This window comes from Hippopotamus amphibius, chromosome 3 (assembly GCF_030028045.1).
Source record: "Hippopotamus amphibius kiboko isolate mHipAmp2 chromosome 3, mHipAmp2.hap2, whole genome shotgun sequence".
NCBI lineage: Eukaryota > Metazoa > Chordata > Mammalia > Artiodactyla > Hippopotamidae > Hippopotamus > Hippopotamus amphibius.
Window position 1 is genome coordinate 121,962,391 of NC_080188.1, and position 12,553 is coordinate 121,974,943.

Consider the following 12,553-nt stretch of genomic DNA (forward strand, 5'->3'; position numbering starts at 1 on the left):
CATAGCCACTGTGGAAAACAATTTGGAGGTTCCTTAAAAAACTAAAAATAAAACTACCATATGATCCAGTAATCCCATTACTGGGCATATACCCAGAGCAAACCATAATCCAAAAAGAAACATGAACCACAGTGTTCATTGCAGTACTATTTACAATAGCCAGGACAGGGAAGCAAGCTGAATGCCCATCAACAGATGAATGGATAAAGAAGATGTGGCACATATATACAATGGACTACTACTCAGCCATAAAAAGCAATGAAATGGAGCTATATGTAATGAGGTGGATAGACCTAGAGTCTGTCATACAGAATGAAGTAAGCCAGAAAGAGAAAAACAAATATTGTATGCTAACTCATATATACGGAACCAAAAAAAATAATAAAATGGTACTGATGAACCCTGTGACAGGGCAAGAATAAGGATGCAGATGCAGAGAATGGACTGGAGGACACGAGGTTGGGGGGGCAAGTTGCGAAGGGGAAACTGGGATGAAGTGAGAGAGTAACATAGACATATATACACTACCAGCTGTGAAATAGATAGCTAGTGGGAAGTTGCTGTATGGCAAAGGGAGATCAACTCAATGATGGGTGATGCCTTGGAGGGCCAGGATGGGGAGGGTGGGAGGGATTCATGGGAGGGAGGGGATATGGGGATATATGTATAAATACAGCTGATTCACTTTGGTGTACCTCAAAAGCTGGTACAAGAGTGTAAAGCAATTATATTCCAATAAAGAGCTTAAAAAGGGAAAAAATAAAAACAGAAATATAGATCAATGAACAGAATAGAGAGCCCAAAGATAAACCCATGCACATATGGGCACCTTATCTTTGACAAAGGAGGCAAGTATACACAATGGAAAAAAGCCTCTTCAATAAGTGGTGCTGGGAAAATTGGACAGCTACATGTAAAAGAATGAAATTGGAACACTTCCTAACACCATACACAAAAACAAACTCAAAATGGATTAAAGACCTAAATGTAAGGCCAGACACTATAAAACTCCTAGAGGAAAACATAGGCAGAACACTATGACATACATCAAAGCAAGATCCTTTTTGACCCACCTCCTAGAATAACAGAAATAAAATCAAAAATAAACAAATAGGACCTAATGAAACTTAAAAGCATTTGCACAGCAAAAGAAACCATAAACAAGACAAGACAACCCTCAGAATGGGAGAAAATATTTGCCAGTAAAGCAACTGACAAAGGATTAATCTCATACAGCTTGATACCAAAAAAGCAAATAACCCAATCCACAAATCAGTGGAAAACCTAAATAGACATTTCTCCAAAGAAGACAATGCAGATGCAGATGACTAACAAACACATGGAAAGGTATTCAGCATCACTAATCATTAGAGAAATGCAAGTCAAAGCCACAATGAGGTATCACTTCACACCAGTCAGAATGGCCATCATCAAAAATCCTAGAAACAACAAATGCTGGAGAGGGTACAGAGAAAAGGGAACCCTCCTACACTATTGGTAGGAATGTAAATTGGTGCAGTCACTTTGGAAACAGTTTGGGGCTTCCTTAAAAAAATAAAAATAGAACTACCATATGACCCAGCAATCCCACTCCTGGGCATATACCCAGAGAAAATCATAATCCAAAAAGAAACATGTACCACAATGTTGATTGCAGCACTATTTACGATAGCCAGGACATGGAAGCAACCTAAATGCCCATCAACAGATGAATGGATAAAGGCAATGTGGCAGATATGTACAATGGAATATTACTCACCCATAAAAAGAAATGAAACTGAGTTATTTGTAGTGAGGTGGATGGACCTAGAGTCTGTCATAGAGAGTGAAGCAAGCCAGAAAGAGAAAAACAAATAACGTATGCTAACTCATATATATGGAATCTAAAAAAATAGTACTGATGAACCCAGTGACACCGCAAGAATAAAGATGCAGGGACTTCCTAGGTGGCACAGTGGTTAAGAATCCGCCTGCCAATGCAGGGGACATGGGTTTGAGCCCTGCTCTGGGACGATCCCACATGCCACGGAGCAACTAATCCTGTGCGCCACAACTATTGAGCCTGTGCTCTAGAGCCCATGAGCCACAACTATTGAGCCCATGTGCCACAATTACTGAAGCCCATGCACCTAGAGCCCATGCTCCACAACAAGAGAAGCCACCTCAATGAGGAGCCCACACATGACAATGAAGAGTAGCCCCTGCTCACCACAACTAGAGAAAGCCCGTGTGCAGCAATGAAGACCCAATGCAGCCAATAAACAAATAAATAAATTTTTAAAAAAAAAGAATAAAGATGCAGATGTAGAGAACAGACTTGAGGTCCCCCGGGAGCGGGGTGGAGGTGGTGAAGGGGAAGCTGGGATGAAGTGAGAGAGTAGCATTGGCATATATACACTATCAAATGTAAAATAGATAGCTAGTGGGAAGCTGCTGCATAACACAGGAGATCAACTCGATGATGGGTGATGACTTAGAGGGCTGGGATAGGGAAGGTGGGAAGGAGTTGTGGGAGGGAGGGGATATGGGGATATATGTGTAGATGCAGCTAATTCACTTTTTGTACAGCAAAAACAAAGCAAAAGTGTAAAGCAATTATATTCCCAAAAAGGGCCTAAAAAAAAAGAAGTCCTGCCATTTTCAACCACATGGATGAACCTTGAGGACGTTATGCTAAATGAGATAAGCCAATCACAGAAGGACAAATACAGTATAATTCCACCCATATAAGTTATCTAAAATAGTCACATTAGAACTTCCCTGGTGGTGCAGTGGTTAAGAATCCACCTGCCAATGCAGGAGACACACGTTCAATCCCTGATCCGGGATGATCCCATGCCACAGAGCAGCTAAGCCCATGCACCACAACTACTGAGCCCGTGCTCTAGAGGTTGCAAGCCACAACTACTGAGCCTGAGTGCCACAACTACTGAAGCCCACACACCTAGAGCCTGTGCTCTGCAACAAGAGAAGCGACTGCAATGAGAAGCCTGAGCACTACAACAAAAAGTAGCCCCTGCTCGCCACAACTAGGGAAAGCCTGTGCCCAGCAATGAAGACCCCATACAGCCAAAAGTAAATAAATAAATAAATAAAATTTAAAATAAAATAAAATAGTCAACCTCATAGAAGCAGAGAGTACAATGGTGGTTGTCAGGGCTCAGGGAGAGGAGGAAATGTGGAGTTGCTATTCAACCGGTATGAATTTTCAGTTACACAAGCCGAGTAAGTTCTAGAGATCTGCTGTATGGCTTGGTGTTTATTGATAACAATACTGTATTGTGCACTTGACATTTTGTTAAGACACAAGATCTCATGTTAAATGTTACTACAATAAATAAACAGATACCTTTTAAAAATGAATAGTCCTTTCTGATTGGAGAGAAGGGAGCAGAGGTTGACTGCTAATATGTACAGGGTTTCTTTCTGGGGTGTTGAAATGTTCTAAATTTAAATTATGATGATGGCTGTACAACTCCATGAATATATGAAAAACCATTAAACTGAACACCTTAAATGGTAGAATTTATATTTGAAATACATCTCAATCAGACAGCATATACACAACAGGAAAGAATAGTCCCTAACCTTCTAGGGCTATAATGAGGAATAAATTAATTAATCTATAGAAAAGCTTTAGGACAGTACCTGATACACAGTAGTGTGAGCTGTTACTATTTCACTCGTACACCAGAGAAAGACCAAATACGTGTAACAGCGGTTACATCCAGATGGTAGCAATATGGGCAATTTTTCCCCTTATCTTATACTTGTCTTAGTTTTTTCAGGAATGGCGTTTAAGATCAGGGGAAAGCTAAGCATTATTCTACAAAATACAGCGGTTTCTGACAAAGAGGGGACCTTCTCTTTGCTGGAGTTGCCTGGTGGAGCGAATTGATTCCCATAGAAAAAATCCATCCTGGAACGGATGGTGAAGGCCTGACATCTAGTGGCCAAGATGGATATTGCAGGCACTTTCCACATGGTCTTACCCCTCTGCTGGGGGACCTGCCCATTGATTCCATCTATTCGTACTTGTAAGGACTATTTAGGAATGTGAAACCACTGTCACATCAGGTCTCCCACTGATAAGAAAACGCCATGTCATAGGTTCGTGCTGAGTACAACTCTGCAAAAGCCAGAGGTATGAACATTGCCCACTGTATCAGTCTCCTCGGGCCAATAACAGATACCATAAACTGGGTGTCTTAAACGACAGACATTTATTTCCTCACGGTTCTTGAGGCTGGAAGTCTGAGATCAGGTTGTCTGCAGGGTTGTTTCTTCTAAGGCCTCTCTCCTTGGCGTGTAGACAGTCTTCACGTTTTCACAGGGTGTTTTCACAGGGTGTTTCCTCTGGGCGTGTCTGTGTCCTAATCTCCTCTTCTTATGACAGCAGTCAGATTGGATTAGGGTCCACCCTGGTGACCTCATTTAATCTTAATCACCTCTACCTCCAAATACAGTCATTCAGAAGTACTGGGGGTTAGGACTTTAACATATGCATTTGTTGCAGGGGGAGAGGGGTGACACAATTCAGCCCATAGAACCAATAAACACAAAAAAACCCTGGGATGTGTCAAAAGAATACAGGAGTCAGCTTAAGGGACTCCTGAGGGCCAGATATGGAACAATTTCAGCATGAAAATAAATAATGATGATAATGGATTATAACTCGCTGACTAAAACTGGAACCTGTGAGTCCATACTGATCAATAAATATAAACAGATAAATAACAAACAAGATGAAAGGAAATCTCTTCCTTACTAAAGAGGGACAACTTTTAAAATGTAGAGGGACTTCCCTGGTGGCGCAGTAGTTAAGATTCCATGCTCCCAATGCAGGGGGCCCAGGTTCAATCCCTGCTTGGGGAACTAGATCCCACATGCCGCAACTAAGGAGCAAATAAACATTGAAGAACCCTGGGTGCTGGTGGTGCGGCTCCCTGTCTGGTCCCTCCCCGCCGCCCACTGCTATTGGCTCCTGTGCCTCTTAGCACCCCTCTTTGGAGTCACCCTGCCCTTCCCTCTGTACACAGCTCCTCCTTAAGCCTCTTCAATCAAACCTCTGGGTGGCCATCTGTTTCCTGCAAGATCTCTGACCCCTACACCAGGTAAAGAGAGAGAAGCACAAAGGGAACAGTCAAGGCCCAGAGGCCAGGGAGGGCACAGCCCACTGGAAAAATTCAAATGGCCCAGGCTGACCTATCAGAAGATTGGAAGGCAAGCTGTTCCACCCCAAGTCACAGCTCTCAGCATTGAATTGGGAACTGTGACACCTCCCTCCCTCCGTCCACCATGCCTGCCCATATGGCCCATCAGTAGATTTCTGCCCACAGCCTTACCTGAGCCAACCATGGGGTCCATGGACCGGGGCAGAGGGCCCAGAGGAGGCAGGCTTAGGGCTCCATTCCCCATAAAACAGGTCTGCCTTCTGCTGAGAAACATGTGAGGCTGGTGTTGCCTGTACACCAGCAGTGTGATTTTGGAGCCTCCAGCCAGGTTGGAACCCTCCTCTACCTTTGCTAGCCATCCAAAGCTCATTCCACAGGGTCAGCTGGTGTGCTTAATGCCCAGCCATTAGCCCAATGTGTGCCAAGTCCAGATCCCTATGAAAATGTGATTCCCCCTGGAGGATTTTAACTTCCAATCCAAGTATTATTAAGATAGCTCAAATGCTTCCTCCTCCATGGTGGCCCCCTGGTTGCACCCTGGAAGCGAGCTCCTTTTTCTAAATGACCCAAAGCCCTTTGTCTCTTTTCAGTATTGTGCTCTAGTTAACTGTTACTGTCATCTTCTGTCTTACAGTTATTTTAAAATGGGTCTTATTTCTCCCATTCAGATGTGAACTCATTAAGAGCAAAATTCCCAGCTGATGCACCTCTATTGTGCTTACTGCCTGGCATGTGGAATGAATGAATTGAATGAATGAACGAAGAGATGAACAAGCCAAAGGACTTATGAGGTGTCTGGGTGCTCAGGAACCCAGCCATGGTGGGTGGTGCAAGGCAGGCAATGGGGCATGAGAAAATGGGAAAGCCTTCCACCTAGATTGCAGCCTCATCCCCCAAATCAGCCAAGGCGTGAAGTCACCTGAAGCTGCTGCTGCTGCCGCAGGCCCTTTGGGCAAAGAGGGCTGGGTCCCCCGGCTGCTTTAAGAATGGCTTTGTCCATCTGGAGCAGGAGGATATTAAATACCCCCCCAGTCACACCCAGCTCCCTCCTCTGTAACCAAACATGATAAAGTTACCAGCTGGAAGCAGGACCCAGGTCATCACAAGAAAGAACAGGGCCTCCATCGAATCAGATTGGATTAGAAAAGGCAAAGAGGATTGGGTCCAGAGCTGCGTTCACCAGGGAGTAATGTGGCATTAGAGATACGGAGAACAAAGGAGATGGGGGCTGGTGGGGTAGAACCCATTATCAGTAGAATGAACCTTGACCTCCATCCCCAAGTGGGGTTCACCCAGGTCACCGTCTCCAGTAGGTTTGTGCTGAGGCCCTGGGCAGGTTCAGCTCAGAGGAGGCACCCTGAGGAGGCACGAGGGGCTGCAAGGAGCAGCGGGGGCCTTCTGAGAATCCCTTTGTCCCTGCTGTGGGACTTCAAGCCAATTCTTGGTTACGCTCCAGTTTTCAGGAATTTTCCGTACCCTGGTTAATAACTCCATCCCCCGCCAGCCCACTCCCAGGTTCCAAACATTTCCTTGCCTGCTTCCAGTTAACCCCTGCTTGGCCCAGTTTCAAATTTCTGCCTCCCCCAAGCCCTTCTCTTGCATTTTACCCAAAGCAAGTGTCAGGACACTTTCTGACAGCCAACCAGCCTGGTGGTGAGGGGTCGGGGTTAAGGCTCCTGGCCTCCTGGCTATGCCTCTCCCTTCCCAGGACTCTCTGCATGGATATATTCCTGCCCCCAGGAACCACTGCCTCTTCTCTGCTTCTTGACTGTCCCCAAGAGCTTGGACCACAGTGCTCCATGCCCTCCCTGTTCAAGGACCCAGAGAGTTGAGGCTGTCAGGGCCCAGGATGGTTCCCACTCCCCATGGTCCTTGGCCCTGAAAGCAAGCAGGCTCCTGCTGTCCCTGGGGTTGGGGGGAGGACTCATTCATTCATTCATTCACTTAATAAATCTGTATGGAATATCTATGCTGCACCAGCTGCCAGATGGCATCTCAGCTTCTGCTTACATACCTCCCATGGAGCAGAGCTCACTATCTGTAGGCCACCTTATCCGTGGTCAACAACTCCATTTGCTCATGGCTGAACCCCAGGGATGGGCTTTGGGAGCTCTGAAACTGGGTGTGTGTGTATGTGCGTGTGTGATCCATGGAAAGGGGGTCCTGAGCTTTCACCACATCCTAAGAGGCAGTAAATACTTACAGGTGTGGACTCAGGAACCAGACAGCCTGGGTTTGAGCCCCAGCTCTGCCACTGCCAGCCATGTAACCCTTTGACAAGTTACTGAACCTCTCTGGACCCCATCATTAAAATCGGAGTACCTACTTCCTAGTGTAGTTGAAATGAGACTTAATTCACATAACACATGTGCCTTTATCATGCTCACAGGCAGCTATGCCTTACTGCCACTGGCTCTCAGCTGCCTCCTTGCCCCAGTGACTTGTCTGGGTGGAAAGGGCTTTGTGCCACCTGTCCCAGGGAGATGAACTGTGCTGGGGAAAGCATACTCTATCCCATATGCCACTTGCCAGGCCTCAGAGGTCTAGAAGCCAGACCCAATTCGACATTTACTTTCCTTAGTGGATAAGGGAGAACCAGAGCCAGAATGAAGGGACTACCTGCTCTTTTATTTTTATTTTTTTTTACTGTGAAGCATAACAAACATGTAAAAATATGCTGAAAGCATAAATACACAATTTAACACTTTATCATAAAACACACAGGTAACCCCACCCAGGCCAAGAAATAGAGCAGGCTGGGCCCCCGAAGCCTTTCATATGTCTCCATCCAAGAGAACTTTCATCTTCATTTCTCCCAAGAATCTCTCAGGCGCAGTAGGGCAGGAGCAGTCAGCATCGTGACCCTCTGAGCAGAGGAGTAGAACAGAGAAGTCAGGGGTGCCAGCTCTGCTGCTCACTGCTTTACTCTCTAGGCAAGCTGATAAACCTCTCTGAGCCTCAGTTTACCGGCTACAAATCTGTAAAATGGTGCCAAATAGTCCTGTATCTATCTCACCAGGAGAGACCATGTGAATACCTGGCCTGATGCACATAAGTGCTCAACACCTGCAGGCAATTACTATTATTAGTTTGGGTGGGGACACCTATAAGCGAGATTTCTAGAAGGGCTCTCACCTCTTTTCCCCAAAACACCAAAATTGCAGATGAGATAGACATACAAGAGGTAAGGATTTGAAAAGCATCTATTTCAGGGGAGTTTTAAACTGTGTTCCTTTGACTCCCAAGGGTTCCATAGGGATGTCTTGCGGAGCTGGTGGGCTGTGATCCCCTCTGCTGCCTGAGCAACTCAGCCGTCCTCCTTTTTCTATAATGACATCAAATGTGTGTAATGTTTTATGCAAAGATTTGCTCCTAACAAATTAAGTTGCTGATGTAAAACACCTACAAACTGTAATAAAAGACAAACACCCCAATTTTCTTTAGCTCTTTATTGGAATATAATTGCCTTACACTGTTGTGCCAGTTTTTGCTGTACAACAAAGTGATCAGCTGCATCCATACATATATCCCCATATCTGCTGCCTCCCGCGACTCCCTCCCAACCTCCCCATCCCAGCCCTCTAAGGCATTACCCATCACCGAGCTGATCTCCCTGTGTTAAGCAGCAGCTTCCCACTAGCTATCTATTTTACATTTGGTGGTGTATATATGTCAATGCTACTCTTTCACTTCGTCCCAGCTTCCCCCTCATCCCCTACCCAGTGTCCTTGAGTCCATTCTCTACATCTGCATCTTTATTCTTGCCCTGTCACTGGGTTCATCAGTACCATTTTTTTTTTTTTTAGATTCCATATATATGAGTTAGCATACAGTATTTGTTTTTCTCTTTCTGGCTTCCTTTGCTGTGTATGACAGACTCTGGGCCTATCCACCTCACTACCAATAACTCAATTTCATTCCTTTTCATGGCTGAGTAATATTCCATTGTATATATGTGCCACATCTCTTTTTTTTAAACGTCTTTATTGGAATATAATTGCTTTACACTGTTGCACCAGTTTTTGCTGTACAACAAAGTGAATCAGCTGTATTGATACATATATCCCCATATGCCCTCCCTCCCAAGACTCGCTTCCACTCTCCCTATCCCGTCCCTCTAACTCATCGCCCATCATCGAGTTGATCTCCCTGTGTTACACAGCAGCTTCCCACTAGCTATCTATTTTACATTTGGTAGTGTATATATGTCAGTGCTACTCTCTCACTTCATCCCAGCTTCCCCCTCATCCCCCCACCCCGTGTCTTCAAGTCCGTTCTCTACATCTTCACCTCTACTCTTTGTGCCACATCTTCTTTATCCATTCATCTGTTGATGGGCATTTAGCTTGCTTCCATGTCCTGGCTATCGTAAATAGTGTTGCAATCAACATTTTGGTACATGTTTCTTCGGGGATTATGGTTTTCTCATGGTATATGCCCAGGAGTGGGATTGCTGGGTCATATGGTAGTTCTATTTTTAGTTTTTTAAGGACCCTCCATACTGTTTTCCATAGTGGCTGTACCAATTTACATTCCCACCACCTAATTTTTTTAATGAGCAAAAAACTTGAGCAGACACTTCCCAAAAGAAGACATACAAAAAGCCAATAAGCACATGAAAAGGTGCTCAACATCATTATTATTATTATTATTATTATTATTCATCAGGAAATGCAAATCAAAACTACAAGAGGATACCTCCTTAAACCTACTAGAACAGCTAAAATTAAAATGACCAACATACCAAGTGCTAATGAGGATGTGGAGCAACTGGAACTCTCACACGCTGCTGGTGGGATTAAAAAATGATAGAACCACTTTGGAAAACTGTTCAGCAGTTTCTGCTGAAGCTAAACATCTGCCCACCCTGTGCTCCAGTAATTCCACTCCTGGGCTTATACCCAACATGCATGCATTTGTTCACCAAAAGGCATCTACTAGAATGTTCATAGCAGCACTGCTCCTAAGAACCCTACACTGGAAGCTACCCAAGTGCCCATCAACCAGAGAAGAGATAAATAAAAAGTATAGTTACACAGTGGAAAAATATACATAGCAATGAACACTGCAAACACTGATTTGCAGCTATACACCATACTGGTGTAAATCCCACAAACAATTTTGAGCAAAGAAGCTAGACACAGAAGCATGCTTGTTACGTGGTACTGTTTATCAAAGATACAAAAAAATAGGCCAAAGTAATCTTTGCTGTTTGAGTTTAGAGCAGTGATTACACTTGATTCTGGGGGCTGGGTTCATAACTGGAAGGGAGCCTGGGGGAGCTTTAGGGGTACTTGTTCTGTTTCTTGATCTGGATAGCAGTTAATATATTTGTGAAAATTCATCAAGCTATTCCTTATGACATGCATTATTCTGTATGCATATTATACTTTAAGAAAAGTTTTTTAAATGGTGATATTGACTTTTAAGAAATCACTTGGAAAATACATGAACACTTAGTTTTTCTTTTAAAATCAGGTTGCACTAGCTGATTGGAGACACAGCACAGCTTACCAGCAGGCCTGCTACCTTGAGACCCCCTGAGCCTACAGCCACCCCAGGACACAGCCCTGTCCATGAGAGGGTCAAGAACCTAGTCCCACACACCAATATGCTAACATTAACCCCAGGACCCCAGGGCCCTGCAGCCAGAGACCCTGGGACCCAACTTTGCCCACTGGTGAGCCAGCATAAGCCCCTGGACCTCCTGGCCTTGGCTCCACCCACTAGCAGCCTGGCACCAGCCCTGAAACTCCCTGACTCTGTAGCCACAAACTCCAAGACCCAGCTTCACCCCACCACTGGGCTGGCATTAGCCCCAGGACCCAACCTCATCTACCAGTGGGTAGGTACCAGCCCCAAGATCCCCTGGGCCTTGAGCCTGCCCACCAGCAGGCCAACACCAGCTCTGGGACACCGTGGGTCCCTCAGTCAGCTTCCCCAGGATCCATCCCCACCCACCAGCAGGCTGATATCTGGGATCCCCAGGTCCCTGCCACCAGAGACCCAGGAAACTGGCTCTGACCACCAGTAGGCCAGCACTAGCCCTGGGACCCCCCAGGGCCCTACAGCCAGCAGCCTTGTGACCCAGCCCTGCCTACCAGTGACCGGCAGTATCTGCACATGGCAGGGCATGGCAACCAACCAGGCTGGGGGCCACCCACCCCTACCAGACCACCCATAGTAGTCAGCCCACCACAGCAGAAGTACCCACATATCCCAAATAGAGGGCACCCCTAGAGCATAGAGCTCTGGTGACTATAGGGCAGTGTGCTGCTGGGTCACATAAGATGTCTCCTACTAAAGGCCACTTCTCCAAAGTCGGAAAATGTAACCAACCTACCAAATACATAGGAATGAAATTAGCAAATTAGGCCAAATGAAGAGACAGAGGAATACGTTCCAAATGAAGGAACAAGATGAAGCCCCAGAAGAAGAACTAAGTGAAGAGGATTTAGGCACCCTCCCCAATACAGAGTTCAAGGTAATGACCATAATGACAGTCAAAGAAACTGAGAGAAGATTGGATGAACAGACTGAGAAGTTAAACATTTGTAGCAAAGGGACTTAGAAAATATAAAAAAGAACCAAATAGAGTTGAAGAATACAATAACTGAGATGAAAAATGCACTATAAGGAATCAACAGTAGAGTAAATGATATAGAAGAACAGATCAGCAAACTGGAAGACAGAGTAATGCAAATCAGTGAAGCTGAACAGAAAAAAAGAATGAAAAAAAAATGAAGACAGTTCAACGGAAAATATCAAGCACAATAATATTCCCATTATAGGGGTCCCAGAAGGAGAAGAGAGAAAGAAAGGTGCAGAGAGCATATCTAAAGAGGTAATAGCTGAAAACTTCCCTAACCTGGCAAAGGAAACAGTCATTCAAGTCCAGAAAGCACAGAGAGTCTCAAACAGAATCAACACAAAGAGGACCACACCAATACCCACTGTAATTAAAATGGTAAAAATTGAAGATAAAGAGAGAATATTAAAAGCAGCAAAGGAAAAACATCTTACGTAGAAGGGAACTCCCATAAGGCTATCAGCTGACATTTCAGCAGAAACTCTGCTGGCAGAAGGGAATGATATGATATACTTGAAGTGATGAAAGGGGAAAACCTACAATCAAGAATAATCTACCTATCAAATTCATATTTCATGGAGAGATCAAAAGTTTTACAGACAAGCAAACGCTAAGAGAGTTCAGCACCACCAAACCAGCTTTACAAGAAATGTTAAAGGGAATTCTCTAAGCACAAAAGAAAAGGCCACAACTAGAAACATGAAAATTACACAAAGAAAAATCTCAGTGGTAAGGGCAATTATCCAGTAAAGGTAGTAAATCAATCACATTTAAAACTAGTAGGAAGGTT